The following is an 18,406-nucleotide window of genomic DNA, read 5'->3' as shown; positions in this document are numbered from 1 at the left end:
ATATATATATATATATATAAATTATGAAATCTCCTGCATATATGTGTGTGTGTATAATATATAGATAAAAGACATATATTAAAATATATTATATATAGTGTATAAAATATATATATATACATAGTATATATATAATATATATAATATATATAGTGTATATATAATATATATAGTGTATATATAATATATATATTGTATATATGATATATATAGTGTATATAATATATATAGTGTATATAATATATATATAGTGTATATATAACATATATAGTGTATATATCATATATATAGTGTATATATAATATATAGTGTATACATAATATATAGTGTATACATAATGTATATATATATAGTGTATAATATATGTATATAGTGTATATATTAAATATATAGTGTATATATATAATATATTTAATGCATATATAATATGTATATAGTGTATATATAATATATATATAGTGTATATATAATATATATATAGTGTATATAATATATATAGTGTATATATAATATATATATATGTATATATAGTGTATATAATATATATAGTGTATATATAATATATATAGTGTATATAATATATATATATATAGTGTATATAATATATATAGTGTATATAATTTATATAGTGTATATAATATATATATATATAGTGTATATATATATAGTGTATATATATATATAGTGTATATATATAGTGTGTATATATATAGTGTGTATATATATAGTGTATATATATATAGTGTATATATATATAGTGTATATATATATAGTGTATATATATATATATATATATATATATATATATACGATCTCCCGTTTATTTCTTTTTTTTTCCTAATCCCGCCGTATTCATGACATTTTTTTTTTGTTTTAAATCGTATTTCCTCGATTTAGCTTTGATAAGTGAGGAAAGAAACCTAGTTAGCTAACCTTTATTTTTATTTTTTATTTTTTAAATTCATTATGCTTTTTGGTCTGTATTTAAATGCATTATGCTTTTTGGTCTGTATTTAGCCGTTATAAAATACTGTATTCAGCAAATTTTCACATATTTTAAGACCAGGTACGCACCTTATTTAATCATTAGATTAAATGTATTTATAAAAACTAGCTGGACCCGCGAAAATTTCAAGTTTTCTTTTCTTTTTTTTTTACATACACATTATCCCATCACATATCCGTACCTTGAAACATTTACATTAACCATTAACTGCCCTGGCCGACGAATTCACCCTGTGTACTATTTTTTTAAAATAGTAAATGAAGAGTACGGTAGGGAAAATGTATGTAAATATGTATATACCAAAATCAGGATATTAGTGCTCCAAATATTTTTAATAAATACATCTTCATTTATGTTTTATAAATATGTTTATATAAATATATTTTCAAAAGTTTTATTTAATTTTTAGATTTTTTATTTTTCTTTACATTTAGCTTATTTATTTTTCTTTACATTTAGCTTATTTATTATTCTTTACTTTTGTTTGAGAGAGAGAGAGGGAGCGATAGATAGATAGATAGATAGACACACAGAGTGTGAGAGAGATAGATAGAGAGAGAGAGAGAGAGGGAAACGCAGTTTTCGTTAATTAAAAATTAAAAATGATGTGCGTCTTCAACCAGCCCGTGAATGCTCTGCATTTATGGAATGAGAATAAGCATTTTATGATCGAAGATCTGCTGCTTAGATATGATAACATAACTGCTGAAAATTTACTATTTAAAAAAATAGTACACCGGGTGAATTTCCACGGGGCGGGGACAGAAATTGAACATTTATTTGTTTTTTTTTCATTGTTTATTTTTCTTTACATTTGTTTAAGAGAGAGAGAGAGAGAGAGAGAGAGAGAGAGAGAGGGAGCGATAGATAGATAGATAGACACACAGAGTGTGAGAGAGAGATAGACAGAGAGAGAGAGAGGGAGAGAGAGAAACGCAGTTTTCGTTAATTAAAAATATTCTCGCAACTACGACTGATTGCTGTTAGATATAAACAAATGAAAATATTTAAAAATATTTTAAAATCTTTTTTTATCAAGTTCGGCCCTTTTCTGAACGCACGCTCAAGGCAGAGAGATAGATAGATAGATAGATAGATAGATAGATAGATAGATAGATCGATAGATAGATAGATAGAGAGAGAGAGAAAGAGAAACGCAGTCTTCGTTAATTAAAAATCTTTTAAAATCTGTTTAAACAGTTACTTACGAAATGTTTATCTTTGAAATTCAACAACTTCAATATAGTCAATTTTTCTTTAATTTCAATTTGGCTTTTTGTTGGCCTTTTTTAATTAAAAAATGTGCCTGCGCTTTTGGATTTTGCCTTTCTGGCTTTTTTTTCTGAAAAATTTGGCTTTAAATTATTATTATCGTCAGCCAACCCAGACAGAGAGAGAAAAAAGAGAACGCTCAAGGGAGAGAGAGAAAAAATTCACGTTTTCTTTTCTTTTTTTTTTACATACACATTATCCCATCACATATCCGTACCTTGAAACATTTACATTAACCCTTTACTGCCCTGGCCGACGAATTCATCCTGTGTACTATTTTTTTTAAATAGTAAATGAAGAGTACGGTAGGGAAAATGTATGTTAATATGTATATACCAAAATCACGATATTAGTGCTCCAAATATTTTCAATAAATACATCTTCATTTATGTTTTATAAATATGTTTATTTAAAAATATTTTCAAAAGTTTTATTTAAGTTTTAGCTTATATATTTTTCTTTACATTTAGCTTATTTATTTTTCTTTACATTTGTTTGAGAGAGAGAGAGAGAGAGAGAGAGGGAGCGATAGATAGATATATACATAGATAGATAGATAGACAGATAGATTGATAGACACACAGAGTGTGAGAGAGAGGGAGGGAGAGAGAGAGAGAGGAACGCAGTTTTCGTTAATTAAAAATTAAACATGATGTGCGTCTTCAACCAGCCCGTGAATGCTCTGCATTTATGGAATGAGAATAAGCATTTTATGATCGAAGATCTGCTGCTTAGATATGATAACATAACTGCTGAAAATGTTGCTCTCCACTTTCTGAATACCTTATTCATGGAAAATGGCATGAATTGCAACATGTTTGGTCTGCCTGAACCAGTTGGAAACATCCTGGACATGAGAGAGATGTTGAACTAACATGGAACCCTCAAGGCAGAGAGTGAAAAAACAGATTTTAAAATATGTTATTTTTTTTTAATATTTGATCTCTGCCTTGAGCGTTCGTTTAATGTGTAATCCGCTATTCCAGAATAAAATCTTCTCAACCAATCAAATTTGCCGGAAAGTGTTACACACATAGATAGATAGATAGTTACAAGCGTATTAATATATAGATTAAAAGTAAAATCAGGACTCCCTAGGCAAATCAGACCTTCTTAAATTCGTTCTTGAGCAACAAAGTTTGTCCCGCTTTTATTTTATTTAAAATAGGGCGAGCTACGTTACATCCTGGACAAAAATTAAAAGTGATTTTATCTCTAATTTTTTGCCTAAGCTTCTTGTAATCTGGTACGTTTAAACAAGAAATATCATAAAATTTAGAAAGATTCAGTTCGCAGTTCGTCGTTTTTTTGACAAAATTATATTTTTTAGATATGTTGTAATAATTCACGAACGTAGCCTTTCTAGGTTATCGTAAAAAAATCAAGACAATTTGCAACATTTGCGCCTCAAAAAGTACGGTTGCTCTACGAACCATATTGCTACTCAGAACGTCTTAAATCTCTCTTCTGCGGAGTTGTCTGAGCTTGAACTTAATAATTCTTTCGCATGGCTTGGACTTCTGCATTTCTCCCATACCCCCAAAGCGTGATGAGATATATGCTGAATTTGAAGTGTTTGGCTCAAATAAAAATACTTTCTCCTCTTCCCGACCCTATCATCAATGACCTTAAGGCGAAACTTAATCACGTCACACATTCTTATGCGGGCACCCATTTCGTTTTGTGAAGCAAAATGGCGAAGTGAACATTATCGTATAATCAACTCACTTCGCCATAATAAATCTTTAGTCATCACGAAACCCGATAAAGGTTCTGTCGTTGTCATTATGGATCACCAGGGTTATGTCAATAAACTGTTGACTATTTTGGGTGACACGTCTAAATTTGTTAAAGTGGGTCCGGTAGAACTCATGCTTCTACTGTTTCTATCGAGACCAAGTTCCAAAAACAACTTGTTAAATGGGTCAAATGTGGCGTTCCTCCCACTTTCATTTCTGATTTAATTCGTCTTACTGGTTCTATTCGCCCTCGTTTGTATGGTTTGACTAAGACCAACAAAAATGGGGTACCGTGAAGACCCATATTATCTGTGATAGGGCCTTGTCAACATAACCTAGCAAAATGGTTGACAATTATTTTAGAACCTATTTTGGAACTTTATAGTTCATATTGTATGAAAGATTCCTTTAGCTTTGCTAACTTGATACAAAATTATACTCATTCAGACAAATGTATGTGTTCCTTCGATATTTCCAGTCTTTTTACTTGCATTGTTAGAGACTATTAACATTTGTGCTGACCATTTATATCGGAGTAAACTTCCGACACCCCAATACCAGAAAATATTTTTGTAGAATTGATGAAATTCGCCACCATGTGGGTAGAATTCAGTTTCAACAATATTATGTACAGCCAGACGGATGGTGCGCCCATGGGTTCCCCAGTAGGACCAGCGTTGGCTAATATCTTTGTAGGTTTTCATGAAGAGGGTCTATTGTCTGGTTTATGCAAGCCAGGCATTTATTTTCGTTACGTAGACGACACTTGCTGCTTATTTGACAACGAGACGAATGCTGATGCATTTTTGTGTCCCTTAATAACGTTCATCCAGTCCTTAAGTTTACGTTAGACAAGGAAACGAATTCTACTCTTCCGTTTTTTGATGCTTTTGTGTCGACGACATCCTCGTGTTTTTTTACTTCTGTTCATAGTAAACCAACTTGTACGGATCTCTATACGCGCTGAGACTCTTTTTGCCCTATAAACCAAAAGCATAATGTAATCAAAACTTTAGCACACAGGGCCTTGATGATTTGTTCTGAAGTTAATTTGGATGACGACCTCAAATTTATCATTAAGACTCTCTGTAATGATGGTTAGCCCTTGGATATTGTTGAAACTTCTATCAATAAGAAAGTTTCCAATTTTCATAAAACCAACGAAATTATAGCTAATAAATGTCCTGTGCACCTACATCTACCTTGGCTAGGTAACATCAGTGACCGATTTGCTAAGCAAATTTCTTTGTCTGTGCAACGGTGTTATTTTGCATCGAACCCGCGTGATGTTTTTTCAACTAGGCCTATGTTGCCGTCTATTCGCAAAGATGTTCTCCCCCCACCACATTAATTCTATCATTTATTTATTTAAATGTAGTTGCAGTGCGCACTATGTTGGGCGAACATGAAAAAGATTAGATTTTCGTTTGAAACAGCATGTATCTTCAAAGATTCGTTATGCAAATTTTTCACCCTCCGATGTTCTGAGTAATACGTATGGTTCTGCGATTTGCGACCATCTTAAAAATAAGCATGCTTGTGCCACGAATTTCAGTGCTAAAATGTTTACCATCCTTAGTAAGTCGCACTCTCCCTATCATATGAACATTTTAGAGATTCATTGTAATAAGTCTTTGAGACCTTGTCTTTGCAAGCAAAAAGAAAATCTTCTAATACTTAATTTAGTCTCTATGTAATTTTTCCCTCGTTGAATTTTAGCCCAGCCATATGCATGACTTTTTGGGTTTTTTTTTTTTAAATCGTATTTTCCTCGGTATAGTATTGATAAGTGAGGAGCACAACCTGGTAAGCTAACCTTTATTTCCATTTTTTATTTTTTTTAACTTATTATGATTTTGGTCTGTACTTAATCGTTATAAAATCCTGTAGACCCCCGCCCGGAAAATTTTCATATATATATATATATATATATATATATATATATATATATATATATATATATATATATATATATACATATGCATATATATATATATATATATGAATATAATATATATATATATATATATATACATATGCATATATATATATATATATGAATATAATATATATATATATATATATATATATATATATATATATGTTTCAGGTATTCAAAAGTCAGAACTAATGAAGTCAACGAGGTTGTTAAGTAGTCCCCATTAAAAAGAGCGAAATATATATATATATATATATATATATACATATATATATATATATATATATATATGAATTGAAATGTATAGAAAAGTATACGAAAAGTCTAAAATTTATAACTTGTATGTATTCGTGTTCAATTGGTGCCATGCAGGAATACAAAATTATATCATAAAAAAAGAATAAAAAACTATTTTTACAGGTACATAATTTTCGACCGATCCTTCAGTTTCGAATTAGTAGCAACAGTAGTCAATGAAGCTATATGGTTGCTATTGACTGCAGTCATACACAGCGTCGCGGAACTCGTTACATATTTTTGAACACAAGAAAATTCATCATAACTATCGTTTTACTGAATGAAAATTGATTTTTTCTCAATAAAGCTTAAAAAGGGATCTATAATCCGTAATAATTCTTTGAGGTTTGGTCAGAAAAATAGTTAGCATTGACGCTTTATATATACACACACAACCATATATATATATATATATATATATATATATATATATATATATATATATATATATATATACCAGCTTTGCATTTCTATATTTATTTTAGTATTATATTTCATGTTTTCTATTTCTAAGCAGGCAGCATTCTGCATAATTGTGCAGAATTAGAGATAAATACGTTCTAGTGCTTGGGAATATCTTTTTATCTATATATAAGTTATCTTGTAAATGCGTGTGGGAGAAGTCTATCATCTTCTCTTTGTTTGTAAATGTAAAATATTTAATATAGATTATTTGGGCGTGTAGCACACTTTGATTCGTTTTTTTAACTGGTAAAAAAGCTAGTAAGGAATTAGTATTAAACATAAACATGTACCTTGGCCTAGTGTATGTCCACTATAAGCGTTTTTTTTTAATTTTCTTGTGCAAGCGACAAGTTATATATCGAACACCGTTATTTCATTTGCAGTTTTGGTACACGTATTGATTCAGGTCACGAACTACCGACTAAGGCTGGAGATATATATGTTTTGGTTTCGTGTCTACGTGATGACACACCAGTCATTTTTGTTTGTTTTCGAAATCACTACTATATATTAAGTGAACTATGATATTAAATAGATAATTCCATAAAAATAATTGAAAATTGGCATGAATTAAAATATAATATTTAGTCGTATTTTACACACAAGTCATATAATATTTAGGCGTATTTTACACAAAATAATTTTTGTTAGTTTTCGAAATCACTACTATATATTAAGTGAACTATGATATTAGATAGATAATTGATTCCATAAAAATAACTGAAAAATTTGCATGAATTAAAATATAATATTTGGGCGTATTTTACACACAATGAATTAAAATATAATATTTAGGCGTATTTTACACAAAATAATTTTGTTAGTTTTCGAAATCACTACTATATATTAAGTGGACTATGATGTTAAATAGATTATTAACTCCATAACTGTAAAAATGTGCATGAATTTATAATATAATATTTAATCGTATTTTACAAACGGACAATAACAGGTGTCCTACTAGTTATATATAAAACATACGCCTAAATGTTATAATTTAAATATATATTGTTTAAAAATGGAGAAAAGTGTTTTAATGACTTTTTTTTTCTTTTTTCTTAATCTGTGTATTAATTTTATTTGCCGTATTATGGAAGTTTTATGTAAGAGTCATATGCTGCATGTTGGTGAATTGTTTCTTCTTGAGTTTTCTAATAATACTAAGTGGTCTTCAGACAATTTTTTCTGCTGGGTTTAAAACGTGTGACTTTAAAAAAACACGATTTGTGAAACGTGAGCACGCGTTTAAACGTGTCCAATTTAATGTAGGTATACGTCTAAAATGTAAAGAAATATAAAAAGATCAAAAATAATATATTGATATACATAAAACACTTAGTTATAAATGGTAAAGATTATTGCAACACGTAAGCATAAACGAAATGCAATAAATAGTATTAGCGTTTAAATTCTAATAAAACCAAAACAATGGCGGCCCATATTGAACACAACAATTCCGTTTTCTTATACTTCAGTTAAATTGCACTTAATTTGATTATGACAGAAATATTACATATACATCATTTCAATAAATGGAACTATCGATCTAAATACTTAAACTCATTAGTTTATCACCCAGCTTGACATTGTTTCAAAATTAGTTTTCTTAGTTTTTTTTAGCAGTATTAATACCAAGCTATATTTCTGTCGTATATCTAAGTATGTCGCTAATATAGTTTTTTGTTTATCAAAATATGCACAACAACCGAGGAGGATGATATGCTCCCTGTCAGTTTACTTCAAACTCTAATTTAGACCCTAAGAACTACTCCATTCCTTTGTGGACAGAAACCACATAGACAATCTAGGAAACTCACCATTTTCTCAAGTACATTATATTATGAAAACCTTGACACTTACAAAATCATGTGGGCCTGATCTCATCTCGTGTGTACTATTTATAAATGCTTCGTTGAGATTACTTCAGTTCTCTTAAAACTTTCTAACAAATGCATAAACAAAACATCTTTTCCTGGTAGTTGAAAAACTGCGTCTGTGATTCCAGTTCACAAGAATTCTGTCGGAGAACTGTCACGGTAAATTAACGTCCCATTAGCCTCCTCCCTCTTTTCACCAAAATATTTGAGTCTATAATAAATGAAGCTCTAGTCAACCAACTTACAGTTGTTAAACTTCTGTTCGAGTAACGATGTAGATTGTGACAAGCCCGGTCTACTGTGGATATCCTAACTGTAATCTCTGAACGTATATACAGAAAAAAGTCAAGGTCATGCATAGTAGTAACCCTATATATATATATATATATATATATATATATATATATATATATATATATATATATATATAAGGATTTTTTACATTATATGCCACGGCAGTCTTCTACTCAGCATAGCGTCAATTCTGTCCCATCGACGAATGTATTTTAATGGTAAATACTTCGACGAAAAATTGGGCCTCGTTACCCTTAAACGTACATACACTCGATCAAACCGATAAGCAGTAAAATCTCACCTCTGCAGAGATATCGGTAAATTACAGAAAACTTTCCACTCTAATAGTTTCTTCTCGAGACCTGCTAGAATTAGATGTTTACTCACGGATTCCTTATGCTCCGACTGTACTGAAGTTCAAATGAAATGTAAACTGCTGCTCCACTCCCTACATTCTTGCTATGATGTATATCCCAGAGAGTAGCCCACTACATAAAAAAGCACTGTTGCTTATTTCCGGTCAAAATAGAAGAACAAAAATAATATAAAACCAAGAGGTAAAAGAATTATATATAATGATTAATAATTATAGAGTTATTCCTAAGTAAGTCATCAGCATGCGAATATAAAATATATGCACACACATTATATATATATATATATATATATATATATATATATATACACACATATATATATTATTTTTTTAAAATGTTATATATATATATATATATATATACACACATATATATATTATTTTTTTAAAATGTTATATATATATATATATATATATATATATATATATATATATATATATACACACACACGAGTCTCTGTCGCCCTAATCGGAACTGTAAATACTTAGAACTTTAAAGACGAAAGAAATGTGTTCAGGTCATAAGGTTTTACTGAATGATATTAGTCAGATTGATATAGATTTACTGTCAGCAAGTAGTGCTATTGTTCAAATGCCTACATATGATATATGCATTCAGTTATATAAACGCTATAATTAAGATATCTGAACAAATGAAATGCTATTCTAAACATAGAGCGTGACTGTTTAAGGTGAGAAAATCCAAGGATACAAAGAAATGTTAAGGCGTCATAAGATACATAGTTTAATAAACAGTTGATGCAAAGCATTATATATATATATATATATATATATATATATATATATGTAACTAATATAAATAGTATATGTATAATGTATATATAATATACATATAGTTAATATATATATATATCTATAATTTATAATCACTCTATATATATAAAGTAGTAGCGTTCGTGTGTGTGTGTGTCTGTGTGTACAACTACCAAGCACCAAATAAATATAAAGGTCATATGTATGTACACCTCTCCTGGTCAAGAAATATTAATGCCCATATTAGGATACTACTGTCAAAGGAGGCATTATATTGTATACGGACTTCCAATATATAACATTCTTAAAACCATTTTTCATTACTGAGTTACGCTCATTAACATATGACATTAAATGCAATCTATTTACATAATAACCTCGATGACATTACTTATTCGACATAATAGCTTTGTTTCAACTGCACTAATTAAAACACAATTAATTATATAGTTTATTTAAATTTCAAGTTATGTTTGACTTAATTTATTTTATCTGAAATCTAAAACCGTTTTATTTTCAAACCAAAAACCAGACAACCAAAAGGAGAAATAACTGCGATAGCTTCATTGAAAAATTATTTTAAACGGAGCACATTATTAAACATTTCCTGGTTTATTTTTTTTATTTTAATTCGGAGGTTGTTTTTTAACCTAGTCTTACTTTTTAAGTAACCTTTTTTCTATTTGTTAGAGAAAAATAATTAAAACTGATGTCCTCATTGACCTGCACCCTCACGAGGGCAGAGTTATTCACGGAGACACATGTGAACTAAATCCATCATCCCCTGCTCTTTTTGTTTTTTGTTTATAAAATTTAATCGGTGTTGCCCTGGATTCATTATAATAATTATGCCGCAAGTGCGTTTAATTGCCTGCGAAACATATTTTCTTTATAATTTATTTAATATCTTAAATTAAAAGTGGCCAATTTTTACGACGTGGCCCAGCGTCGTTTAACCCAAAAAATGGTCAATGTCAAGTTTCTTTCCAACTCCTCCAGAAACTTGAAATCGACGACATTTAATGGTTTTAGATAGTGCTAAATATATCACATTTTAATGTGGGGCAGTTAAGTAGTTTTCATGATATGAAAGATTACTTTTTTCAAAAAGTGGAGGATCGCTTTCGTATATAAATTCGACGTAAAATGTCCACCCACTTTCTAACCATCTAATAATTTCTTCATATCACAAAACAAATTTAACTGTGATATTCTTTTTTCAGCACCACCGAAAACCGGCGCTGTTTGTTTTTTTTTTTTTTTGCTAAGAGATTCGTTTATTTCTCATAATTTAGGGCGTAAATAATGCTGGCAGTAAGCTTACACGAGCGGTTTACGAAAATATTGTCTCGTTTTTCGTTTTTATTTAGGTGGGTATTCAATTATAGAATTTGTATAGATTTTACCAGGTGCTTCTGTAGTTTACTAAACCGCCTCCTTATTTAAATCGAATTTTTGTGAAATGTTAAACTGCAGAGGCACCGGTTAACAACTATACAAGTTATATAATGACAAAAGAACGAAACACAAAAGTATGTTTTTGTAAACTCACTAACAGCATAATTAGCGTCATGAATTATGAGAGGACCAAATGAGATCCTCTATCTTAGTAAAAGAAAACAGCGCCAATTTTATGGGGTGCGGAAAACGAATATCACAGTTAAATTTCTTTTATGATATAAAGAAATGACTAGGTGACAGACAAGTGGGTGCTCATTTTACGTAAAATTTATATAGGTAAGTTATCCTCCACTTTTTCAAAAAGTAATTCCTTCATATCATGAAAACTACTTATCTTCCCCAAATATTCTTTTTCAGCACCACCGAAAACAAATAAAAGTCGTAATTTTAAAGTTTTTGAGGGAGTTTGAAGAAACTTGACATTGACCAAAAAAAATAAGGACCTGTTTTTTTGTGGCCTAATACGTTTAAGCAGTCTTTATAAATAATATGGAAGAAAAAATTAAGCAAAAAAAAAACATTTTAGCGTGGGGAATAACTTCTCTATATAAATTTAACGTAAAAAGAGAATCCACTTTGTGGCTACACAGCGTTCAACCAGACATGTCATCTCTAGATTTTTTTTTCAAATTTGGCGATCGAGAGGAGGTGGATAAACAATGACAAATGCAAAAATTGTTTAGTTTTTTATGGTGGGGGGGCGGAAATTACATTTGAAACATACAATAACGATAATTTTAATGAACTTTTATGAAACCATAATGCACTTCTACTTAACAATTTTATAAACAGAAGGAACCCCAAAATAGGGTAAACTCACTATTTTTAGAGGGTGGAGGATAGTTAGAAATATAAAATAACGGAAAATGTCATTTAATTGTTTTGGAATTACTTTTTGGTAGATCCACTTTTTTTCTTTTTTTGCGATTACACGGACATTCACTGCTATTTTTTATTGAAACAAAAGTTGTAATGATTTATTTTTAATTATCTTTTCTTGGGGGTATTTCCAGTGCTCAATATTCGGAAAATAGTGTCTTCTCTCGTGGCACTTTCGCCGAAATATCTGGTGGAGAGAGTATCACATACTTCTTTTTTGGGGCGATTACATTTACATGTTTTACACCGTTCTTTTATTTTTGTTGTGGGGGTATCTACGTTGCCCATGATGAAAATAATTAGTATACCGGTATGTTTCAAACGAAACATAATGTCAACCAAAGCAACGCTGGGTACCCATGATATATATATATATATATATATATATATATATATATAAAATATAATATATATAATATAATATATATATATAAAATATATATAATATATATATATAATATATATAATGTATATATATAATGTATATATAATATATATATAATGTATATATAATATATATATATATATATAATGTATATATAATATATATATAATATATATAATATATAATATATATATATATATATATATATATATATTACACAGGAATCACAACATTATCAAGGTAAAGAGGCCACTCGAGGATAAGGGTAAAATAGTGGGCTGTAGAAATTGGACAATATAGTATTCATTAGTAATTGAAATTCTGTAAACTTGTTAACTTATATGGAACGGCTCATCAAGAACTTTTTTACGTTAGACTTGAAGACAACCTTATTCTAGTCAACCGGAAAGGAGGGATACGAAAGACAATTCCACAGGCGTGCAGTTCTAAGAAAAAAGCTTTGTTCATGGAATTTACGTTTAGGTAATGCACAAATGAAGAGTGGGGGGGAAGTATTGATAGTGTTTTCAGCTAGAAAAGTGTTTCTTGTGAAAGTTTGGCGAGGGGGCGGGCAATAGACTGAAGCTCAGTCGAAGACTTTCCATGAAAATAACGATAACTCAGAGATAAACTCGCAAAATCTCTTCTGTGAGATAGAGGTTGTAGGGAAGAAAAAAGGGCATCTCCTTCGAGGCTACGAAGTATATTTTACACTCTATCAAGGCAGGATAAGTCCTTTCTAGATGCTCCTGCCAAGATGCGGCAACAGTATTCAATCCTTGGACGTACCTGGCTCTTATCTAGATAGAGAATGGCCTCCGCAGTTAGATATCTAGTGGATTGATAGAAGGATCCCACAATTTCTTCCATCGGCCTTGGCACCAATTTGATGTACGTGTTGCATTTAAGGTCAGGTGTAACGGTCAAGCCCAATATAATATAATATAATATAATATATATATATGTATATATAAATATATATAATATATATATATACTATAATATATTATGTACATATAATATTTATAATAAATATATAATGTATATAATACATGCATATAATAAATATATAATATAGATATATATAATATATATATAATAAATATATAATATACATAAAAGATATATATAAAAAATAATTATATAATATAATATGTGTGTGTGTGTGTGTGTGTGTGCATGTATGAATAACGAGATCAATTAAACGACAGATTAATTAATCCAGTGCTTACGCAGTCTCACAAAATATTGTTGGGAGGAAATATTTGTATATGTTCAACCCAAATTAGATCATGCTATATAGTAGATAAAGCAAACTAAGATATGCTAAGTTCATATTAAAATTACTTGCAATTACTACAATTTTTTAAAACATTGCCTCAATTATATATCGTTTGTGCTTAGAAGCAAGATTATGTCTACTCCTAATAAATATTTTGCTGAGAATATTCTTCTGAGGAGATTGGACTTATATTGAAAATACATGGATTAAGAAGAAGACTATAACTATAATATGTTTTTTTTTTTTTTTTGGAAATTCTATATTTTACGGCAAAAATTTTATATATAAAACCTACATTTTATATATATATATATATATATATATGCAACTATATATGTGTGTGTGTGGGTGTGTATTAACGCATACATATGTGCGTTTGTATATATATATATATATATATACATATATACATACAGTGTGTATACCTATATATATATTTAAACATATAAATATAATATATATACATATACATATTTACGCATATATACACACGTATACACACATATATAACGTATATACGTATATATATTTACTTATATATATATATATAATGTATATACATGTATCTACGTATATCTATACATATATATATGAAAATTCCAGAAATATAACACATATATATATATATATATATATATATATATATATATTTATATATAAAAACTATGTATACTCATAAATATAAATAGATACATGAGATTTAAATTTACATACATATATACAAATATTTACATACATATATATCCATATATGTATGTGTACATACATATATATATGTATATATATATGCATATACTCATAAATATATATGCATGCACTCAGACATATAAATACATACACTCATGAACATATATCAATGGTTCTAATCGGTGTTTTAATCATAGGTTTCTTTTCTTTTTAATGTATTTCGGTGAGCCCTATTTATTTTAGTTATCAGTAATGTAAATAAAACCACATAACGCATATCAAGAGTTTATCTTGAATGGCGGTTGAACCGATATTAACGTTACATGTTCCATGGATGTCCACACAGACGGCGGTTGAGAACCATTGATCTAAATGCATACGCATATATATATATATATATATATATATATATATATATATATATATATATATATATATATGTATATACATATACATATATATATATATACATACCAACAAACACACACATATATATATACACATAAGTATGCATACATATATATACATGTGTATACATGTATATATATATGTATATATATATATATATATATACATATATATGATTCAACGTCTTGTAAGACGAGTGTCACTCCCTAAGACACGTAAAGTCTGTGAGCCAAAAAATGACCTTTTTTTTTAGTCCTACCGGTCAATTCACACGCTTAAGCAGGCATGACACTGAAGACGATCATTGAGATAAACTATTACATGCTTCCAACATATCACACCTCCGCACGTCGCAATTTTTTTATCGCCAGATGACTATTTTTACGACAAATGCCTGAGGGAGTATCTATGCATAGATGGTGTTACAAAGCCTTAACCTTGTACGAGAGCTAAACCTCTCTCGGTTCAAAATGTTGAGATACAGCAACAAGCAAAAGCAAGATAGCTATCAATTAATAAAACTGCAGACCAGCTTAATGCAGGTACTATTATTCCGCTTTATTGTGTTTTAAATAAGATATTTGCTTTTATTTAGAATGTTTCCTTCACTACAGCTTACGGGAGCCCTATAAACTCCAGTACATATAAACATACACACAAACACATACGATGGTAGTTGGGCGTTGACAGCAAAAAAGGGATCATTCGACCTTTGAAATGTCTTGTTTTACATCCTTCAGGGAGACAAGCCGCCCTTCTCACCAAACAAGTCTGGTAGGAGAAGCAAATATGTAGGAAGGTAGTACTGGACTACATGATACCAATAGCATATGACAGGACCTGACATAATATACTTATCTATATATAAATATACATATACAAATACATATATACATATACAATAAAAAAAATATATATATACATATATATATGCATATATATACATATATATTCATATATATATATATACAAATATATACATATATATGCATATATACATATACAATTATATATACACATATATCTATGCATATACAAATATATACATATATATACACATATACATACATATATATATAAATATATATATATATATATATGCACATATATACATAAAATATTTATATATACACATATATAACTACTCCATTTACTACCATAAATTTAATATTCGAAAGTATAGGTTCATGCGTAAACTTTAAGTATTTCCTATAAAAGTGCTCAATATGTAGGTAGAGCTAGTTAGTAATTTATAAAATATATATGGCGATTAAGCTACACTAAATATTCTGCGTTTCATCCATTATAGGATTCTTCAGCCTGACGAATCCTATAGTGGATGAAACGCAGTATATTCAGTGTAGCTTAATCGCCATATATATTTTATATATTGCTGCACATATATACATATACAAATATATACATATATATGCACATATATATCCATATATATGCATATGTATACGTATATATATACATATATATATTCATATATATATGCATATATATATACATATATATATATATTCATATATATATGCATATATATATATTCATATATATATATGCATATATATACATATATATATATATATTCATATATATACATATATATATACTCATATATGCATATATTATTATGTACATATACATATATACATATGCGTACACATATATACATATGTGTATTCATATATGCATATATGTACATATATGCGCATATATACATACACATAGTAATATATACAAATACCTACATATATACATGTATACATATTCACATATACATATTACATATATACGTAAATATATATACATAATATATATATTCATATATATTACATATATACGTAAATATATATACATAATATATATATTCATATATATTACATATACACATAAATATATATACATAATATATATATTCATATATATTACATATACACACATATATATATATATGTACATATGCATATATGTACATATATATATGCACAAATATATATATAATTGTAGATATACATATACGTACATATATATGTACATATATATATACATATATGTACATATACATACATATATGTACATATACATACATATATGTACATATACATACATATATGTACATATACATACATACATGTATATATACATACATATATGTACATATACATATACGTACATATATATATAAATACGTACATATTCATATATGTACATATATACATACACATATATACGTATAAATATATGTACATATATATACATGTACATGTATATAGACGTACATACATATATATACGTATATAAAAATATATACATATATATACATGTGTATGCATATACACACATATATATACATGTGTATACATATACACACATATATATATACACATATACATATATATATAAATACATACATATATATGTATACATGTATACATATAAATATATATATATATATATATTTATATATGTATGCATATATGAATATATATATACATAAATATACATATGCACACCACATATATATATATATACATATATACGTACATATATATACATATACATACGTGTATATATATATACACATATGTATGCAAATACACATATATATACATACATATATACATACACATGCATATGCATACATGTATGTACACATATACACATATATGTACACAAATATACAAATATATATATACATGCATATATACATACACATGTATATATATGTATATATGTATACATATATATATATGTATGCACATTTACATATATATGTATATATGTATGCATATATATATATGTATGCACATTTACAGTTATATGTATATATGTATACCTATATATATATGTATGCACATTTACATATATGTGTGTATATATGTAAGTATGTATACATATATATATGCATGCACATTTACATATATATATATATATGCATACATATATACATGCATTTATGTATACATATGCATATATATATTCCTATATAACTATATATGTCTATATACATATATATGTATATATACATATATATATGTATATATATGCATATATATATGCATATATTCATACATTTATACATTTATATACATAAATACACGCATATACATATATACATGCATATACATATATACATACACATATGCATGTGTATATATACATATATACATATGTATACATATATATATGTATACATATTTGTATATATATGTATACATATATATGTATATTTATATATATACATATTTATATATGT

Source organism: Euprymna scolopes, chromosome 5, assembly GCF_053919585.1.
Source record: "Euprymna scolopes isolate OS-2025 chromosome 5, ASM5391958v1, whole genome shotgun sequence".
NCBI classification, from domain to species: Eukaryota; Metazoa; Mollusca; class Cephalopoda; order Sepiida; family Sepiolidae; genus Euprymna; species Euprymna scolopes.
This window is presented reverse-complemented; position numbering follows the sequence as displayed.